Source organism: Biomphalaria glabrata, chromosome 7, assembly GCF_947242115.1.
Source record: "Biomphalaria glabrata chromosome 7, xgBioGlab47.1, whole genome shotgun sequence".
NCBI lineage: Eukaryota > Metazoa > Mollusca > Gastropoda > Planorbidae > Biomphalaria > Biomphalaria glabrata.
Window position 1 is genome coordinate 47,717,323 of NC_074717.1, and position 21,372 is coordinate 47,738,694.

At 33.7% G+C, this 21,372-nt stretch overlaps 1 pseudogene; it reads left to right on the forward strand.

Annotated features, from left to right (window-relative positions):
• LOC106059518 (dynein axonemal heavy chain 6-like) overlaps positions 1-21,372 on the forward strand; it is a 108,706-nt pseudogene that overhangs the window by 17,478 nt on the left and 69,856 nt on the right.

Genomic DNA, 21,372 nt, shown 5'->3' on the forward strand with positions numbered 1-21,372 from the left:
AGTTGACATATCCATTTCATCAATGATTATTAACTGGGCAAACATGTTTAACAAATTTACTGAACACAACAGAATTAATTGCCAATAAATTCTTTAGTTTTAAATAAACTTAATAGCAATGCTTTTAGTTTTAAAAAATACAGCTACCACTTTTGTGTAGATCCCTACTTTTTAATTGTAAATTCTCAGTACTAGCCTGAAGATTTTATGATGAACATATTAGTACCTTATTCGTTAGTAATCTAGTAGAATGGGAGCTCAAAGTCTGTAAGTGATGCCAGATGTTACTTTTTGACAAATAGTTATAAGCACAATCAAAGCACAATCATATAGACATTGACAAAATTCTTTCTTCCTCCTAGAAGGATAAGTTTCATCTTTCTGGTTTATGCATTAAAACAGCAACCATCTTTATCTTTAGTTTTCTATACATGCCACATTGCTCATTCATAGGACAGATGCTATCTCAGCCTTATGGGAGCCCTACAACTTGATCTAGGTGGAGCACCTGCAGGTCCAGCTGGTACTGGAAAGACTGAAACAACTAAAGATTTGGCTAAAGCTTTGGCTATATGGTGTGTAGTGTTTAATTGTTCAGACAGCTTGGATTATAAGGTGATTAGGACCTTAAATATAATTATGTTTCTTTTATAAAGACTTTATTTGAATTAGTGAAAATTGAATATTTAGTTCAAATTGTTCATTGACTTAAAAGAGACACCATGGCTGAGGGGCAGACAAACCATAGCTAAATGGTATAGAGAGGCTTACTTTCATTGAAAAACACCATGGCTAATGGCTTACATATAGACATGTTGTGACTGATGAGACTGGGTGACATAAACACTACAGAACTGAATGACATAAGACTCCACAAGGCTCAGTGACTTAGATAATTATATTAACACAATATATTTTAAGATTCTATACCAGAAATAAATTAATCCTCTCTTGATTTATATATATTTTTTTTTTATTTTTTTTTGTGTGTGTGTTTTTATTGGCGATGCTCTAGTGTTCTAAACTTCATGTAATCCATAATATGCTATTGGAAGGGAAGACTGCTTCCATTTTCATTAGACTAGGCTCACAAGTCTGATAAAACTAAAACTCACCCCAAAAAGATGCAAGTCTACAATACATGCATTCTGAGTACAAAACATGGTCAATGTATGTGAAACAAGTCCCCACCTCTGCCAAGTGGATATGATCAAAAGAAAAAAAAAAACAACCTTTGTGGTGATCAATATTTTTAAATAGAAAATAGTTGCTTTACTATCTTGATGATAAATGTGTGATCATCATTTACAAATGAAGCTTTCAGAATGCATCGAATCATATGAATAGAAGAGTATATAAATGCTTGGGAAGACATGGACATAGATCTAGACTTCACCATGTGTAGAGAAGTGGTAGAGAGACACTCTATAAACAGCCATGTAGCAGCAATGATGTTGCAATTATCTCAGCTGACCAACCAAGCTAAATGGAAAAGACTGGAACTACCAGAATGAATGGGAAAATGCCTATCAAAAATAGGGCTCTATAGCCCCAACAAGGAAGGCTCTATGTGATAGCCATAGTCATCTTAGGACAGAGGTCTATCAGTGATGATAATAATTATTCTATGGTTTGACTCCTTCAGCTATATTAATGTTAATTACATTTTTATTGAGCAATTATTAGATGTTAAAATTTTATGTTATTTTAACATAACTGATAGTTTCAATTTCCATTGTATTCTTCCAGATGATGGGAGGATTCTTCTCTGGACTAGCACAGTCAGGGGCCTGGTGCTGTTTTGATGAGTTCAACCGAATCAATATTGAAGTTTTATCAGTTATTGCTCAACAACTTATTACTATCAGAAATGCCAAAGTAGCTAAGGTAGGATTCAAAAGTAGCTAAGGCAGGATTCAAAAGTAACATAGGCATGAAGCTAAAGCAGCAAATATGAAGCATGTCTTACCACCAATGAAAGTGTCGATTAAAAAGTGTAGCCTGAAAATAAATAAAATAATGACTAATCAAGATAAAGTGACTTTTATCAAAATGTAATTACTTTAATATGGTTATCATAATATAGGATAAACTGTTATAAAAACAAAAATAATTATTTGCAAAAGAATCTAATGAGAAAATAATATTTTCATATTGAACATTGTGCATGAAAGTAAATACTTGGGTTCTAGGTTTCTGAATGAAGATTTCTTGTGTTTTTATTAGGTCTAACGACCCAGATGAAAGTTTACCTTTATTAGATTATACTTCGGCATGAAACTCAAGACATACATGTTTTTTTGTTGTTTGTTTTTGTCGTAAAACTCAAGGACTACATGTTTTGTTTGTTTTTTTTGACATGAATTTCAAGACCTACATGCTTGTCTCTAGTGTTTCAATCTAGTCCTTTATTGATCTCCATTATTGCCTGCTAAACGAAGAGTGTTTTTTTTAAAATATTATATGGAAAGGGAGTTAAACAATCAATGTAATTAATCAGACTAAAACATTGTTCTCTTGAAAAAGTGGCGTACATCGTTAGGCTTAGTTTTTTTGGCAGTATTATTTATGAAAAGTGTTGCAGACTAAGAAATAAATAACTTCAGTTGTACAAGGCACAGTAAATAAAGACACCATATTAACTCCAATAAGTCCTTCATTATAAAATACAAAGATCAGTGTGAGAAAATGTACCTCATTCCTATAATTTTATTCAACTTATTCTGCTCCTCACAAGTCTATAGACTTCTCTAAGTTGTAGATTTTGAATAATGGGATTGGAGTTTTTATACTAAATACTACTGCAAACTTTCCATATTATAATCAGTAGATACAAGTGTGTATGTAAATGTGAATAAATCAGCCACTCTGGTTTAAAAAGCGAAACAAAATCAATCTTTCAAAGAGTTATCAGAATAACACACCAATATTTCATCAGAATAACACAGCAATATTTCATCAGAATAACACACCAATATTTCATCAGAATAACACACCAATATTTCATCAGAATAACACACCAATATTTCATCAAATGAACACACCAATATTTCATCAGAATAACACACCAATATTTCATCAGAATAACACACCAATATTTCATCAGAATAACACACCAATATTTAATCAGAATAACACACCAATATTTCATCAAATGAACACACCAATATTTCATCAAATGAACACACCAATATTTCATCAAATGAACACACCAATATTTCATCAGAATAACACACCAATATTTCATCAGAATAACACACCAATATTTCATCAAATGAACACACCAATATTTCATCAGAATAACACACCAATATTTCATCAGAATAACACACCAATATTTCATCAGAATAACACACCAATATTTCATCAAATGAACACACCAATATTTCATCAGAATAACACACCAATATTTCATCAAATGAACACACCAATATTTCATCAGAATAACACACCAATATTTCATCAGAATAACACACCAATATTTCATCAGAATAACACACCAATATTTCATCAGAATAACACACCAATATTTCATCAGAATAACACACCAATATTTCATCAGAATAACACACCAATATTTCATCAGAATAACACACCAATATTTCATCAAATGAACACACCAATATTTCATCAGAATAACACACCAATATTTCATCATGGGCAGTGTTTTTGTTTTACTTATTTTTCCAAATTCTATGTGTCAAGCAGTTTCTTGTATTTTCTAATGTTGCAATTTAAAACTTTCATATATATATTTTTTTTTACACCACACCATATATTAATATATTCCTGAGATCGTCATAATCATTATTTCCAATTTAATGTTGACTATTCATTATCATTACCTCTGTTTTAGTGATGGTTTGAGAGGTGGGTGCGTTTATTCTAACTTTTAAAACCCCTAGATAGAAGCTTGGTAATTGCATGTAGTGCATGTATGTTTCCATGTAGGTTACGGTCAAAGGGATTCGGTAATGAAATTGGTTAACCTGATTGGTGCTAAAAACAATTTAAAAAATTGTCTCTCTCTTTAGATTACTAGACTGGTAAGAACAAAGTTTTCTATGTTGTCTCCCTCTATAGCTCAATAGGTTCATGTTTGAAGGGCGTGAGATCAAACTGGTTCATACATGTGCAGCCTTCATCACTATGAATCCTGGTTACGCTGGACGGACAGAATTTAATTTACAGGCTTTGTTTAGACCTATAGCAATGATGGTACCAGATTATGGTAAGAGGATGAAACATCTAGAAGGTCTTTTCCTTAGTAGTATTCAAAAGCCACAAGTACAACAATGGCTAAGTGTTTAGAAAAATCCCAAAAGGCCCAAATCTGCAAGTACATGTGATGCCTGTCATGGAGGCTTGAACAAACTGTTCATTGTGCAGAGCAGGCCATTGTCTTGTATTGTCTTGTACTTTGCATGGTTCGGGCCAAAGTTTGACTCCTACGGAGATTTATTTATGTATTTAATTTATAAGACAACAAAAATAGAACCTAAACTTATGAACCAGTTTAAAGTTGAGTGATCCTTTTGAATGTTTTATTACTTTTATCTCTGGTATCACATGCAATTTCTTTCTCAGCCTCTGTCATTTGAGATGGCTTGGATCTTATGCTAGATATGCTATATTGTCTCTCTATTCAACTTGGGCTAATTCTTTTCATCTCATTTCAGTATTGATACATTTTCTGCTGTAAGACCAATGAAGCTTTTTCCATTAAGGCCATCAGTGTTGATAAAAATGATATATAATAAACTTACAGATGAAGTTTATATGTAGTTTATTGTCACTCCGGTACAAAGTGACTCCTTGTAGATAAATTATTTCCAGTTGAAAAATCTGGCCATATTTTATTGCTTCTTTTGTTTTAGGTCTGATTGCTGAAGTTATCTTGTACTCAGAAGGATTTGAGTCCTCCAGAACATTAGCCAAGAAAATGGTTCAAATGTACAAACTGTGTAGTGAACAACTCTCGCAACAAGATCATTATGACTTTGGTAATAACCTTGACACATTATTATTATTATTATAGCTTTTATATAGCGCTACTTTCATGCTTATAGCATGCTCAGAGCGCTTTTGGTCCAATCTCATTTGTGGACCGGTGGGGGGAGGGGGTATCTAGGAGTTGGTTTTCCGTGCTGCCTTTAGGCGCTCAGTAAACACAACTCTGCCCGAGTCGGGTGTCGAACCTCGAGCCCCCTTCTAGGTAGCCAAGCCAAGCCAAGTTCAAGCGCACTTGGCCTCTTGACCACGCTTCCCACATTCTTAAATAAGTATTTCCTAGAAAAAAAGTACACACTCATAAATAATAATGTCCTAGAAAATAGTAGACACTCCTGAATAATTATATCCTAAAGCTAAAGACATGTACACACTCAAATAAAATGTGCTTATATGTTTCATTTAGGTAAAAAGCAAATTTATGATAATGTACACATTTTTGTTTTAGGTATGCGAGCTGTTAAATCTGTCCTGGTTATGGCTGGCAGTTTAAAAAGACAGAATCCTGACAAACCGGAAGATGTAGTTCTGATTCGAGCGCTTCGTGATAGCAATCTTCCAAAGTTTTTGTTCAATGATGCTAAACTGTTTCAAGTAACTCGGTTTTTACTTTTTCATTTATTATTATTATTAGTATAAGTATTACTATTATTTGTTTATGCTTTGAACTGTTATAAAAGACTAACAGCTAGCAGGAAATGAGAAGGCTGACACACTCGCCAAGAGTGGGAGAACAAACTCACAAGTAAACTCTGCACTCTATCCAGAAGAAATGAAGAAATTAATTGTAGATAAAATAAATGAGAAATGGACGAGCTCCCATCCAAATCACAAGAAAGATGACGCTTACTATAAGCTATCCCGACAAGACCAACGCCTAATCTTTCGACTCAGGACCGGACACAACAGAATGCGACAACACATGTTCCAGAAGCTCAAAATTGGAACCAGTGAAATCTGCCCATGTGGAGTATCACCAGAAAATGCCGACCACGTCCTCCAAAACTGCTCTCTCTACCAAGAGGCCCGTATAAGACATTGGCCCCAAATCACCCCAATAGAAAGAAAACTATATGGAGAGCTCCCTGATTTGGAAACCACTGCGCAGTTCATCTCATGTATTGGTCTAGTCATATGAACACTCCAACATAACAATGAGAACGATGAAGAAGAAGAAGAACTAACAGCTATATATATAAACTCTTCTAACAGATGTCAAAACAATAGAAAGATGAAGTAAAAACCACAGTGTTCAGCCCTGTAATAAATGTGAACCATTTGATGAAGTGATAAATCACTCTGTTGATTAATAAACCACTACATCTATTCATGTAGGCCCTACTTCTGATTATAAGCTTACTGAACCATACAATAGTAAAAACTGTAAATTATTATTGTGCCATAATCTAAATAATCACTCATATTGCATGTTAATAATGTGTATTTACTTACATGGAGCTTGAGCTTTTAATTAGTTTTTAGACAAACATATTGTTATCTATGAATTATCAATTCATTTGTGGAAAGTTTTTGTTATGGTTTTATCACAAGCATTAACCAGAATATTTCTTATAGATAAATCTAAATTTTTAAAAAATTATATTTTTGGGTGGAATAAAAAAAAAGTATTAAGAAATAGTTATGAAACTTGTTCACTGAGTGGTTTATAATGTTTTGCAGGCCATACTTTCAGACCTTTTTCCTGGTGTTAACATACCAGAACATGATTATGGCCAGCTGAAAGATGAGATCATGAACATCCAACTAGAAATGAAGCTCCAAGTGGTGGACACACAAGTTGTGAAAGTGATACAGTTCTTGGAGACTATGATTGTCAGACATGGTGTTATGTTAGTTGGACCAACTGTGGTGGAAAGACCACAATTTACAGGGTATTGTATTGCATTTGTAGCCATTCTAATTGTAGTGTATAGGTATGTAAATCTTAAACTTGTAAGTTTTCATTCACTCTGGGACTCACACAATTCTCTACAACTTTTTTACTTTTTAAAGTAATGACTTTATGTTCTTGCATTTGAAAAGTTTGAACCAGGGCCTAAAAAGCAGAGTTTAATAAGGAATCCATCAAAAGGACATGATCTGCTAAGCTAGCATTTAAAAAAAATATATAGTCATCTATCCACATTATGTCCTTTTGTTGTACAATGACCTTGTTTCTTAGGTCTATACATAGAAAGTTAACAACAATCAATAATTAAACACATTCAATATCAACTTTCTCTGTGGCACCAGTCAGACAAAGACCAGAAATAAAAAAAGGTTCCTCCCTTGGAATTATGTATAACAATTTGAACAAATTTAAACATATTTTAAAGACCATCTTTCACACTTAGAGCATTTATATATATATGTATATATATAGTTTGTCCATCGTGGTTTGATGATGACCACTTTTGTCATCCAGGGGGCTGAGGGCTTTGCACAGGGGTTTTGTGCCCCCTCATTTGGCTGGTGAGACCTATGTAATGTTTGGCCTTCTTCTTCTTCTTTGGATAGACTGTCATATGTAAAAAAATGCATATCTTGTTTCAGCTAATTTGGGACAGGTTCTGAGTTTTCTGAATTTTTTTCACAATTTCATGATGTAGGTGTAGGTTAAGACATCACTGATATTTTAAGGCAATAATGTCTTACAATGCATACAGCTGCTAAAGGGTTATCTGAAATTTTTTACTCAACCAAATAAAAAAATGATTAACTATTGCCAAATTTTCTTTGAAAATATTCTAACAGCATCATTAAAATGAAAAAAGAAAAAAAAGACAGTTATTTGGAAAGTAAAAAGAATCAATACAAATTTTGACACCTGGCAGGCTTTGTCATGCAGTTGTTTAAATCAGTGATGCCCAACCCAATTCGATCTGCGGGCCATTTTAATTTCCAACTCTAGTGTCGCGGGCCACATGATAGAAAAGATACAAAAAAGTAATGAAATTGACTTGTAACTCTTTTATTTGAGACCCGAGGATCTAGTACTTACACTGAATTATTGGGATATTTTTGAATTTTCTTTGTACGCTTCAGAAAATCGCGTTAAGTTCTGTTTATGTTTTGTTGTTATTGGTCTTTAATACAGCCACACTTTATAAGTCCATTATTAGTTCATATTACTTACTGAAAAAAATAATTTGTTAAAATTACACTGAGTCATATTTAGCCTACCTTTTTTTAGTGATATAAACTAAAACTCATTTAAACTTAAACTCATACAAACTGAAAGTCATATATACTTATCTTATTTCATTTATACCTATTTCAATACAAACAGTGGCCAACAATATAAGACTTATTTTTTCATGCACTTGAAACTTAAAATTGGTTACATTTAAATTAAGTGATTCACATTTCTGATAATGTGTGTTGATTTGTCTTATTTTGAAATGTAATTTTTGTATGTTGATGCAATTATGACATTTAAATGTTAAAACCAAAAAAAAAGGGAACCTATACACTAAGTTTGGTCAACCCCTTTATGTGTGAATTGTCCTAGAAATGTGAAAAAGTAGCAATTTGTTCACAATTTTTGCCCTAACATAAACATAACAATTCTATTTTTTAGGATGGGGGAAGTCAAAGTGTCCAATGTAATAGATTGTAATACATTGTAATAAATGCTATGCTTAAGAGTTACTAAGACATAAATGGCAACACATTTATTCATATTGAAAATCAAACAAAATTTTTTTTAAACTCTAATTATTTAACCAAAAAAAAATGTTGTGCAGTGTATATGATAATGGGTATTCACCTTTTTGAATTTCAAGATTATATCATTACACTGTTAAATGGATAGAGATGGAAGGTAGTGAATAATGTAATGATAGAAGCATGCAGATGCTATTAGCTAAGGTTGACCCATCAGGGTGCCAAGAAAGATTCCAGTGCTTTTTAAAAATGATGTTGCATTAAATACAAAGTATCTTAAAGAACTATATCCATACCAGTAAGAACAAATTAGTTTCAATGTAGACTTAAGAATTCTCAACATTTAGATCTGTACTCTTATTTTCCAGGTAGATATCAGCAAAATAAACTCATTTTGTAAGTTGCTTGAAGCCATTTTCTTCTACAAGCTTGGTCAATTTGACTGGTCACTAGAATCCTCCAAGATGTTTCGATTTCTGTGCCAGATCTTTGTGTTTTGTTACCTTTGGGCTCTTGGGGGTAACCTCAATGATGAGTACAGAGATGCTTTTGATGTGTTTATACGACAACAATTTGATGAAAATCAAGATGCCAAGGTAACTGAAACAATATTATGTGTTGATAGTTTCAATCAGATATTCTATTTATACATCATAGATAATTTAGTTCTGAACTGGCTCAGAGTTGATTTCATTGTTGGATAATATAACAACAAATTTGGACCTTAAAGAACTGGGTATATTTCTTCTACTCACTAAACCTATTGACTTTATTAAAAACTAGACCCATCTAGTAAAAGACTACATTGGTAGTGATAGTAGAAAACAATTAACAAAACATACACCAAGGAGTCTTCTTTATAAGCATAAAAAATAGTTTTTTTGATTGGATACAGAGACGTGAGTCTTGAGTGCATTTTGAATACTGATGCTTGCTTATAGCTTACTTCATTGAGTAATCTAGTAGCTGGAAAGAAGTCTAGATGTAGTGCATTCTAGATGCACTGCTGAAGTACTATTGAAATGACAACATGTTCTGTTTAAATATGATGTTATGTTGTCCTTAAAAAGAATACTGAAGTTATGGACATTGAAATTATTTGCAAGATGGAGTGTTTCTCTATTATTAATATAACCTTTCAGCTGCCAGGAACATATCCTTTATGGAGCTATTACATTGAGGTGGACTCAAAGAGAATGGATCTGTGGGAACGTCTTGTCTCATCCTTTCGATTTGACAAATCCATTTCATTTTTTAAAATGATGGTGCCCACTGTGGACACAGCACGTTATGGCTACTTCCTAGAGCGGTTACTTTCTGTTCAAAAACCAGTGCTCTTTACAGGAGGGACAGGCGTGGGCAAGGTAGTATGAAATTAGTTTACCAATTTACCTTCATTAAAGATATGATTATAAGATGTTGATTTAATGTTTTTGTTTAAACTATAACTAAAAAAAAAATGTTGCAACTTCTGAATATTTCTTGATTGGTTAATGTTTGTGTAATTGAAATAATTGACTGCATATCTGAAAGAATGAATATATTGTCTCCTTCAACTTGCTCTACTCTGTGATAGTAAGAGATTTACTTGATCGCATCTCTGAGAGAATGAACTACGTACCAGTTTACATTAACTTTTCTGCACAAACCAGCAGCGGAAGAACTCAAGAAATTATTGAAGGGAAGTTGGAGAAACGAAAGAAAAATGTTATTGGTAAATTTAGTTTTTTTTCTATAACTGTAACATTTTAACTTCTTATACAGTCTTATGTTTTAAACTAAATGTCTGATCTCAGTTTTATTTTGTTTTTTTTTTGTATGTCTTTTTGGTTAATATCCTGACTTATTAATTTCTTTATTTACTCTCTCAAGATATTTTTAGTACTAAAATTAATTTCAGTAATTATAAAATTAAATATCATTTTATGCTAAAAATTGATTACTTAAAATAAAATAATTTTCTATATTTTCAAAACCCTACCAATTGAGTCAAGGTTTGCAGGCTATATAGGCTACTGTTTTGATCTTATGTGCAAAAAGAATCGACAGGGGCTTATTGCAAAAAAAAAATTTACATGAAAAGCGCAAGTTGAGAAAGAGATCATGTTCTTCCTCAACTACTAACAAACATTTTGTGTTCAACTGCTAATATGCACTTCTCTAATGACCAACAAAAATCTTTTAAAAACTAACATATATGTCTTTAATGACTAACACACATATAGTTCTATAACATCTTCAATGTTTGAAACACATATAAAAAAAAGTTATGTTCACTTGATACGCTTTGCCAGCTATGCTTTAAGGATCTAGAGTGGTTCCCTGCCCCAAATGATTGTCTGGATGGGTTACATCTGTTTAACAAATGATGTCTGGATGGGTTACATCTGTTTAACAAATGATGTCTGGATGGGTTACATCTATGTATAAGTAACACACTTCACACATTGCAACAAATGCATTCAAACAATTAGTAGAACAAACAAAATAGGCTACATTTCTTTTTTTTTTCTTTTTTTTTAAAGTTACATGGATTGGGGTAACAAATCACCCACACACAAATCACCATAATTGGATCATGGTTGTGGCTAAAAGCAGTATGAAAAATAGACTTTGTCCTTTCAATATACCTGCTGGTGGTGAAAGAGTGGTTTTGGACAGTTCCAATAGCAGCTACAACAATTTTTTTTCCCTTTCAGCTTTGGCATTTCTTTTTATAATGCCCTGACCCAATGAACTCAGCAAGCTGATTTTTAGTCTATGCTTTGTGTAGTTTTAGTTATTTTTTTCTTGATTCTCTCAGGTCTACCTAGTAAACTCATGAAATGTTTCTGAGGCAGTGATCAGTTGCACCATTAAATGTTTTTTTTCAAGTTCTTTCAAGAAAACTTGTCAGGTCTTAATTTAACCTGCATTTCTTTTTTCTTGTTTGCTTTCCACACATCAACTGTAGTTTTGTTTTGTACATAACATTGTGCTATTAGGTAGTTCAGAGTAATGACAGCATAATGACATGGTATCTGCTTGTAGCCTAATTGTACTTTTAATATTTTCCACTTGCTTTATCATGATTGGGGGTCAACATGTCCTAGGGCAATTTTTAATACATTAAATTAACTAACTTTTTGATTGATTGAAATAAGAATAAGAACAATTTCAATGTTTAACTAATGCATGGTGACATTATAGCTTAAAACTGACCTAATGTTTCAGTAGTATTAATGTTTAATTACAAAATTTCGGAAAATTGAACTCCACTTTTAGAACAATTAAAAAAAACAATACAGTCCAATAGATGTAGGTGGGGAACAAAGAAGTGGCAGGGGCTATAATTGACCATCATTTATACATGTTTCTATAAGCATCTCAACTGTAGTCTTACATTTTCGATAGCGCATCAGATTATGTTTTTTTGAGGATTTGTGACGACCTGCCCTTTTGACTTAAAGCCCCGCCTTTACTTACATATTTGTAAAATGTTTTACATGTTTTGAATGTTCTTTTAGAGTTGAAGATAATTATTTCCTAGTCCAAACCTCCTGCAGGATGAGGGGGATGGGAGCGGGCAGGGTTTGAACCCTGGACTATTGATAAATCTGAACGATAGTCCAGTGCGAAAATCACATGACCATGCAGCCATCCTATCCTCAATGGCTGACATACAAGACCATAGTAGTAACATACAACTCTTGAAAAGTACCAGTAGACTTACATCTTAATTCCTCAAAACTTTGATCAATGTTCATTATTCATACCAATGTCCTTCTGTCATGCTTTTCTCTGTGTACAGGTGCACCTCAAGGTAAACGAGTGGTCATATTTATTGACGATCTCAACATGCCCAAACTGGACACGTACGGCTCTCAGCCACCTATTGAACTTTTACGACAGTATCTAGACTTTGATGGTTTATATGACAGAGAAACAATGACCTGGAAAGAGATTCAGGTGCTAAAAATAATTGCGAACGTTTTTTTTTTCATAAAGGATAACAAAATGTTTACTGTTTGAGTGCATGTGTATGAGTTGAAGATTTTTGATTAAACTGATAATAATAATAGTTTTATTTATAAAGCGCTGTTAACAAACAAAATGTAGGCTCAAGGCGCTGTAATAACATTACAAACACAAACACGACAATAGAAATAAAAAACTAATCTAAAAAAGTTTTAAACAAATAGGTCTTAATGTCCTTCTTAAAAGTGGTATAGCATGTTGTCTGTCTGAGATCAATGGGGAGTGTGTTCCAAACCTTGGGTCCGTGCACTGAAAAAGCCCGCAGACCGTAGCTTTTGAGGGAGAAACATGGCACCACTAAAAGCGTTGAGTCCATTGAGCGTAGGGATCTCTGGGGGACTTATGGAGTAATCAGTTCTTTAATGTACAGGGGCATCTCATTGTTTTTATATACACTGATGACAAAGTGTGGCGACCTTGTAATCGATTCTTGTAAACTGATGTACCTGGCATGATAACAACAGCCAAAGAACAATGGGGAGAGTCTTGCAATGTGGACCACTTTTTTTTACCCTTTATATATTTAGAGGGTAGCATTCTTAATATACTGGCTCGCCATGATATAAAATGTTAAATAATTTTAAAAGATTCAGAATGGCTCATACTGGAAACCCTCTTTGACTGCAATTTTGAAATCATTAAAACTAATTCCACCTTGGACTGACAAGCTGTGAAGAGACTATAAAGTTGTTTTAAATAGGCATAAATATAAAATTATTCAATTTTGTCATTGCAAATATCATTTAAAGAATTCACCTATCCCTCAGCCTGTTTAACTGTTGGGACACCACGCATGATCTGTCGACTGTCTTTCTCCATTCCTCTCTGGTTGTTTTTTGTTGCCTTTAATAGAATCTCTTTCAATGACTGGTCATCCATTCTTTTATGTTGTCTTCCTATCTCTTTCTGTGCTGCCTCTTCTATTTCCTGGTTCTGTTCCCTGCAGAAAGTTTTTTGCGAGCCCTGAAGACCTTGTGGTCATAAAGGAATATGGTCATAAAGTTTTAGTTTTCTGTTATTGACAGTGGTTAGCAGGTCATCTCTGGGCCCGATTGTCATTGTGATCCAGTATCTAATCTTTTGTTTATGTTTCAGTCTTTGTATGTGATAATTAGGATCATTCTGTAGCATATATCTATGGCCAGGATCCTCCTCTATAGTTCTGCAGTTCAAGCATATAAGAATGTGGCCATGGCCAAAGTCTGATTTAAGTGTGGACGGCTATACCTTTGTCTTTCTAAATTGCTATGAGTTAACCAAGTGCTCCTGTGAACTTGCCAGTAGTTCAGTTTTGGTTTCTTTATCTGAAACAATAGCTCTTAGGTATTTAAATTTACTTGTCAACTTTCTTTAAGCCTCCAATACTAATGTCTGTTGGCTATTAGAGTCATAATTAGTGTTTTTTCAACATTGATTTGCACACCCTATGCTGTGGAAGTCTTGTCTTTGAGCAACTAGTAAGCTAGTCCCTGCCAGACCATCTATGTATTCAGCAAAGCACAAGTTAGTAATTTTTCTTCCTTTAATGCTTGCAGTACCTTTGTAACCTTTGATGTTGAAAGCTTTCTTAAAATCTATTAAGACTTGACAGAGTATCCTGAAGCTTAGGATTTTTTTCTGTTGTGCTTGTGACCTTGTCTAAAACCTGCTTGTCCTACTAAAATTTTTGTCATCTATTGGTTTTAGATGGTATAATATAATTTTTAACAAGACTTTGCTGGGATGACTTATGAGGCATGGTAGTTTTGACAGAGTTGCAATTAGCCTTTTTTTAGCAGGGTGATGATGAGTGATTGAAACCAGGGCTTGGGCCAGTCTCTTGACTGCCAGATCCTGTTGCAAATCTTAAAAAGTGTCTTTATCATCTTTACTTTTCCAGCCTTGTAGAAACTTACCCCAAAAAAAAGTATATATGTGTGTGTGTTAATGTCATTAAATGATGGAATAGATTTTGTTAAGAGAATAAATAGGCTTTGCAACACAAAAGTTCAGATGATCAATTTAATTCAGATATATTCACTCAGCAAAACAAGAGTTCCAAGTAGCACTTTTAATATTTAACATTCTTAAAGATATTTTGAGTGTTTATTTCACTTAAGAAATTTGGTTTGAAATGATAGTCCTGTTTCTGAATCTATTCTGAAGTGAAAGTTGGCAACCAGAAGTTAAATTATCAGAATTAGAGAATTTAGTGCTGCCAAGAAGGTACAGGTGTGGAGATATATAGGCTTTCACAAAATAATCTATCATCAAACCAGAGAAGCCATTACTGACAATCAGCAAAGTGGACATATTTAATCCTGTGTTCAAGATTCCATGAAATAATCTTTCAAATTCTCTTTTAGTCAATTTTAAAAGAAAAAAAGCTGATGCACTGCTACACAGCTTTGTGCACTGACTCAAACAATTTTTTCTGTTACAGGATGTAACCCTTGCTGCTGCCTGTTCGCCTCCTGGTGGCGGTAGAAATCCTGTGTCACCAAGGTTATTTCGACATTTTTCCATGTTCACCATCCCATCCCCAACTGAAATGAGCCTAAAACAGATGTTTTTAGTAAGTTGGTTTTTTTATGGATACTTTTCTTTAGTACAATATTTGTTTTTGCTTTTTATGTGTTTTCGATGTTCCTTCAAAATTAAAAGATTATTACATTGTAGCCCAAACCTCCCTCAGGTAGTGGAGGATGGTGACTGTGTTTGAACTAGGAACCATTCAGACAATAGTCCAGAGCTCCTACCGTATCATCAGGCAACCATTTTAACAAGGGCCTCACTTAAACATGTTATAATTTAATTTTTAATGGTATTGATATTTTATACTTAAAATATTAATATTGAATGTAATATATATTTTCAGTTAAAAAATAGTGATTGTAAATTGTATTGACTACATTCTCAAATGTCAGGGTAAACTGCCTGGTCACTTAGTATTTGTGAATGTTGTCATGTTGGTCACTCCTGTCAGGTCTGGACTAGGATGTTCTAATCTTCAATTCAGATAGAATGTCTGTCCTGTAACACACATTGAAATAAATTACAATTTATTGAAATATAAAATGTTTTCAACTATTTGTGGAAAAAAAAAAGATAATTAGATAAAATATAACTTTTTTGACTAGTAAATTAAAATACATTTGATAAAGACTTTGTTGGCCTCTTTCAGTCATTGAACAAAGTATTTACTTAATAATAAAAACATAGTTTAGGTTATTGGGCCTATTATGTTTGACTTCACTTTTACTTCCAGGCAATCATCAATGGGTTTTTACTAGACTTCTCTCGCAATGCCCGTACATTAGCTGAACCAATAGTCAACTCAGCTGTTGAACTCTATTTTAGAATGAGCTCAGACCTACTTCCTACGCCTGCCAAATCTCACTACGTTTTCAATCTGAGAGACCTTTCTAAAGTAGTCCAAGGTCAGCATTCTACTTTATAAATTGTCTGCTACTAAGCATTTAAACAACAAAATTTTATGAAATTTGCACCTTTTCAATATCCCATATTATAATAATTACTGTTGATATAATTATAATTAATTGCAAGATGATATGAATATAGCTTTAAAATACCACTGAAAATATTGTTCAACTAGTACTATGAATCAGAAACTATGAAAAGAAAACAAAGCTTTAGAATGTCTAAGTGAAAGAATTGTTGTTTGAAAATTATTATCACCTCAAAGCTCGAGAGTGCCCATAAGGCCTAGAATGCAGACTAGTTCTGATTACAAATAAAAGTAAACTAACATTATTGAGAAACAGCTCTTCAATGAAGAAGTTGATAAATTCAATTTCATATCAAACAACTTTAAATAGTTCCACAATAAAAGTACAGATTTTTTAATTAGAGCTACATTAATTTACAGTAACAAAAGCAGGGGGTTAATTAAACAAATTTTTTAAAAATTGATTACAAAGTCTCACAAAAATGGTTTGGACTTTCTGAATTTTTTTTTTTAATAGTATTTTTAGATTGATATTTTCATAGGATGAAATTATAGCAAAAATTCTATTTCTTCTTTCACTTTTACTCTTTTTTTTTTTTTTTTTTTTTTTAACAAACCATTTCCTTGTAATTTTATTGCTAGAATCTCAATTTCATTTTCTGTTAGAATTTTCAAATTTGTAATGACATTTTATTGTTTTGTAGGTATATTGCAGGCAGATGCAGGAATCTTCCGTGAAAAAAATTCAAATTGTTCGTCTATTTATTCACGAGACTCAAAGAGTGTTCCATGATCGACTGATTAACAAAGAAGACAAGCTTTTCTTCCACAAACTTATGGCAGAAATTGTGTACAAAACATTCAATGAGGTTATGTTTAAATTACTGTTATCATTATTTTTAATTTATTTAATTATTGTTTCCAATCTAATCAGTAATGTTAATTAGAACTGAAATAAATACAATCATCAATAGAAGTAATAGCATCAATAGAGGCAAAATAATCTTTATTAATAACTCTTTAAAATGTGAACATTTAGGTCAATGCTCTTAAATTGTTGTAAGAAGTGCAAACAGTCTTGTTCCTATTCATATTACAATGTGAACATTCATTCAGATTGATTAATGTTTGTATAGAAATTTATTCCATTGTTGATGAGCTTGTCATTGTGTTGTAGTTCTAGTAAGCATTTAGCTTACTTGATACAAAACTCTAAATAAATTCTGAAAATGTTTCAACACCTACAATCAACACACATTCTGTCTCTCATCTCCTACTTCTTTCATCAGCTGCTAAGCTTCTTTTACCAACTGTAGAAATCTGAATTTAGCAGCAACAGTTCTCTGTCAATACAAACATGGGCACACACTCCATAACATACATGTTTAATAGTTTTTAGTTAGCTCAGTGCAATGGAATCTATATTTCATTTAAAATGGGGGGGGGGAGAGGATCTGTGAAGAGTGGTGGAAAAGCTTAAACTGCTGTGCTATCCATCAAAGGGGCTCAAGCTCATAACCCGACTAAGATCTGAGTTGTGTTTGCTAGGTTCCTGAAGGCAGCACAGAAATTTCTCACAGATAGCCCATACTCTCACAAAAAAAGAGATTGGACCATAGCGCACTACCATAAGCATGAATAATGAAGCTACAAACCAGCCTAAATCTCATTCATTCTCCTGACCTGAACTGAGATTGTCAAGATCTTACTACCCTATTTATTAGACCATCATTTTATCACTTGGCCATCCTATCTAAAATACAAATGTCAATTTTTTTTAATTTTTAAAATTAACTCCAAACATCTGACCCTCATCAAAAATCAATGCCAGTAAAGAATTCTTTTAATTATTTTCAGAACTTTGATCCGCATTGGTTTATCAAAGATCCTTTACTGTTTGGTAATTTCATGAAGATTTGATGCCCACCAGAAGAGAAATTTTATGAGGAGATATCTGACATGAACAAACTTCAACATGTTTTAGGGGAGGTAACAAACTGCTATTTAATGATTTCTAAAATTTATATTGTGTAATGAAAATTTCATATGAAAATATCAAAATAAAACGATAAAGTTCTAGACATTTGGAAACTTAGTTTTATACTTCAAATAGTTACATAGGTATAATGTTTTTAACCATTTCAAAAGTTATCATCAAGCACTTCATAGTCTAACCTCTATATTTTATTAAATCATCTAAATTAAAATACATCTTATATAGAACTCTACAAAGCTTTTAATACTTACTTATGTAGAAATTCCTTCTGTTTGAGACAGTATCTAGACGACCTTAACCTTACATCACCTAAAGAAATGCGTCTTGTGTTCTTTATGGATGCAATGGAACATATTACTCGACTAGTCAGGATGATTCAACAAGAAAGAGGCAATGCCTTATTGGTTGGAGTGGGAGGAACAGGAAAACAGTCATTAACAAGGTTCAATATATAAATATCTATAATATTTTTACCAGATTGTTGAGTTAAAATAATCATTTTTTTTACAGTTTTAAAAGAACATTTATATATACTAGTAGATAAAAACACACCTAAGTATGTGATTTTTTTTTTTTTTGTGTGCAGATTGTCTGCCCACATGTGTAACTATCGCTGCTTCCAGATTGAGCTCTTTCGAGGCTATGACTATTCTTCATTCCACGATGACCTGAAAAAATTGTATGATACAGCAGGCATTCAAAATAATCCCACAATTTTTTTATTTACTGATACATAGGTTGGCAAAAGAGTTTATATGTATATATATATATATATATATATATATATATAGAGAGAGAGAGAGAGAGAGAGAGAGAGAGAGAGAGATACATATGTATGTATGTGAATATCTGTGTGATCATGTGTGTTTGTCAAACTGTATGTATGTGAATATCTGTGTGATCATGTGTGTTTGTCAAACTGTATGTATGTGAATATCTGTGGGATCATGTGTGTTTGTCAAACTGTATGTATGTGAATATCTGTGTGATCATGTGTGTTTGTCAAACTGTATGTATGTGAATATCTGTGTGATCATGTGTGTTTGTCAAACTGTATGTATGTGAATATCTGTGTGATCATGTGTGTTTGTCAAACTGTATGTATGTGAATATCTGTGTGATCATGTGTGTTTGTCAAACTGTATGTATGTGAATATCTGTGTGATCATGTGTGTTTGTCAAACTGTATGTATGTGAATATCTGTGGGATCATGTGTGTTTGTCAAACTAATATGATACATATTGATATTTGAAAAATCTAATACTGGTACTATACTATATGGCTCCTTCTATTTGAAAGACAATGGATAAGCCTAGATGCATCATCGGTTTTAGTTTCTTCTTGAGACTGGGCAGAATCTGGTTTTATTAAACAAGCCAATTCTTAAGTGTCAAAGTTTGCTACAGTTAGTTTGCCACAACACAGTTAGTGTATATGAATGCACCTGTTATAGCGCTATGTGACAGGACAGCTTTCTTTATCATCTTTTTGTCTCTAGCTGCTTCATGCCTTTTGTTCTCAATGAGGTTTGTACCAGTATGCACAGTCTATCTTTATGCTGACCAATCTTGGGGGATGTTTGTACCAGTATGCACAGTCTATCTTTATGCTGTCCAATCTTGGGGGATGTTTGTACCAGTATGCACAGTCTATCTTCATGCTGTCCAATCTTGGGGGATGTTTGTACCAGTATGCACAGTCTATCTTCATGCTGACCAATATTCGGTGATGTTTGTACCAGTATGCACAGTCTATCTTCATGCTGACCAATCTTGGGTGATGTTTGTACCAGTATGCACAGTCTATCTTCATGCTGTCCAATCTTGGGTGATGTTTGTACCAGTATGCACAGTCTACCTTCACGCTGTCCAATCTTGGGTGATGTTTGTACCAGTATGCACAGTCTACCTTCACGCTGTCCAATCTTGGGTGATGTTTGTACCAGTATGCACAGTCTACCTTCATGCTGTCCAATCTTGGGTGATGTTTGTACCAGTATGCACAGTCTATCTTCATGCTGTCCAATCTTGGGGGATGTTTGTACCAGTGTGCACAATCTATCTGTTTACCGTCCAATCTTGGGTGATGTTTGTACCAGTATGCACAGTCTATCTTCATGCTGTCCAATCTTGGGTGATGTTTGTACCAGTGTGCACAGTCTATCTTTATACTGTCCAATCTTGGGTGATGTTTGTACCAGTATGCACAGTCTACCTTCATGCTGTCCAATCTTGGGTGATGTTTGTACCAGTATGCACAGTCTACTTTCATGCTGTCCAATCTTGGGTGATGTTTGTACCAATGTGCACAATCTCTCTTTATACCGTCCAATCTTGGGTGATGTTTGTACCAGTATGCACAGTCTACCTTCATGCTGTCCAATCTTGGGTGATGTTTGTACCAGTGTGCACAGTCTATCTTTATACTGTCCAATCTTGGGTGATGTTTGTACCAGTATGCACAGTCTACCTTCATGCTGTCCAATCTTGGGTGATGTTTGTACCAGTATGCACAGTCTACCTTCACGCTGTCCAATCTTGGGTGATGTTTGTACCAATGTGCACAATCTCTCTTTATACCGTCCAATCTTGGGTGATGTTTGTACCAGTATGCACAGTCTACCTTCATGCTGTCCAATCTTGGGTGATGTTTGTACCAGTATGCACAGTCTACCTTCATGCTGTCCAATCTTGGGTGATGTTTGTACCAGTATGCACAGTCTACCTTCACGCTGTCCAATCTTGGGTGATGTTTGTACCAATGTGCACAATCTCTCTTTATACCGTCCAATCTTGGGTGATGTTTGTACCAGTATGCACAGTCTACCTTCATGCTGTCCAATCTTGGGTGATGTTTGTACCAGTATGCACAGTCTACCTTCATGCTGTCCAATCTTGGGTGATGTTTGTACCAGTATGCACAGTCTACCTTCACGCTGTCCAATCTTGGGTGATGTTTGTACCAATGTGCACAATCTCTCTTTATACCGTCCAATCTTGGGTGATGTTTGTACCAGTATGCACAGTCTACCTTCATGCTGTCCAATCTTGGGTGATGTTTGTACCAGTATGCACAGTCTACCTTCATGCTGTCCAATCTTGGGTGATGTTTGTACCAGTATGCACAGTCTACCTTTATGCTGTCCAATCTTGGGTGATGTTTGTACCAGTATGCACAGTCTACCTTCACGCTGTCCAATCTTGGGTGATGTTTGTACCAGTATGCACAGTCTAC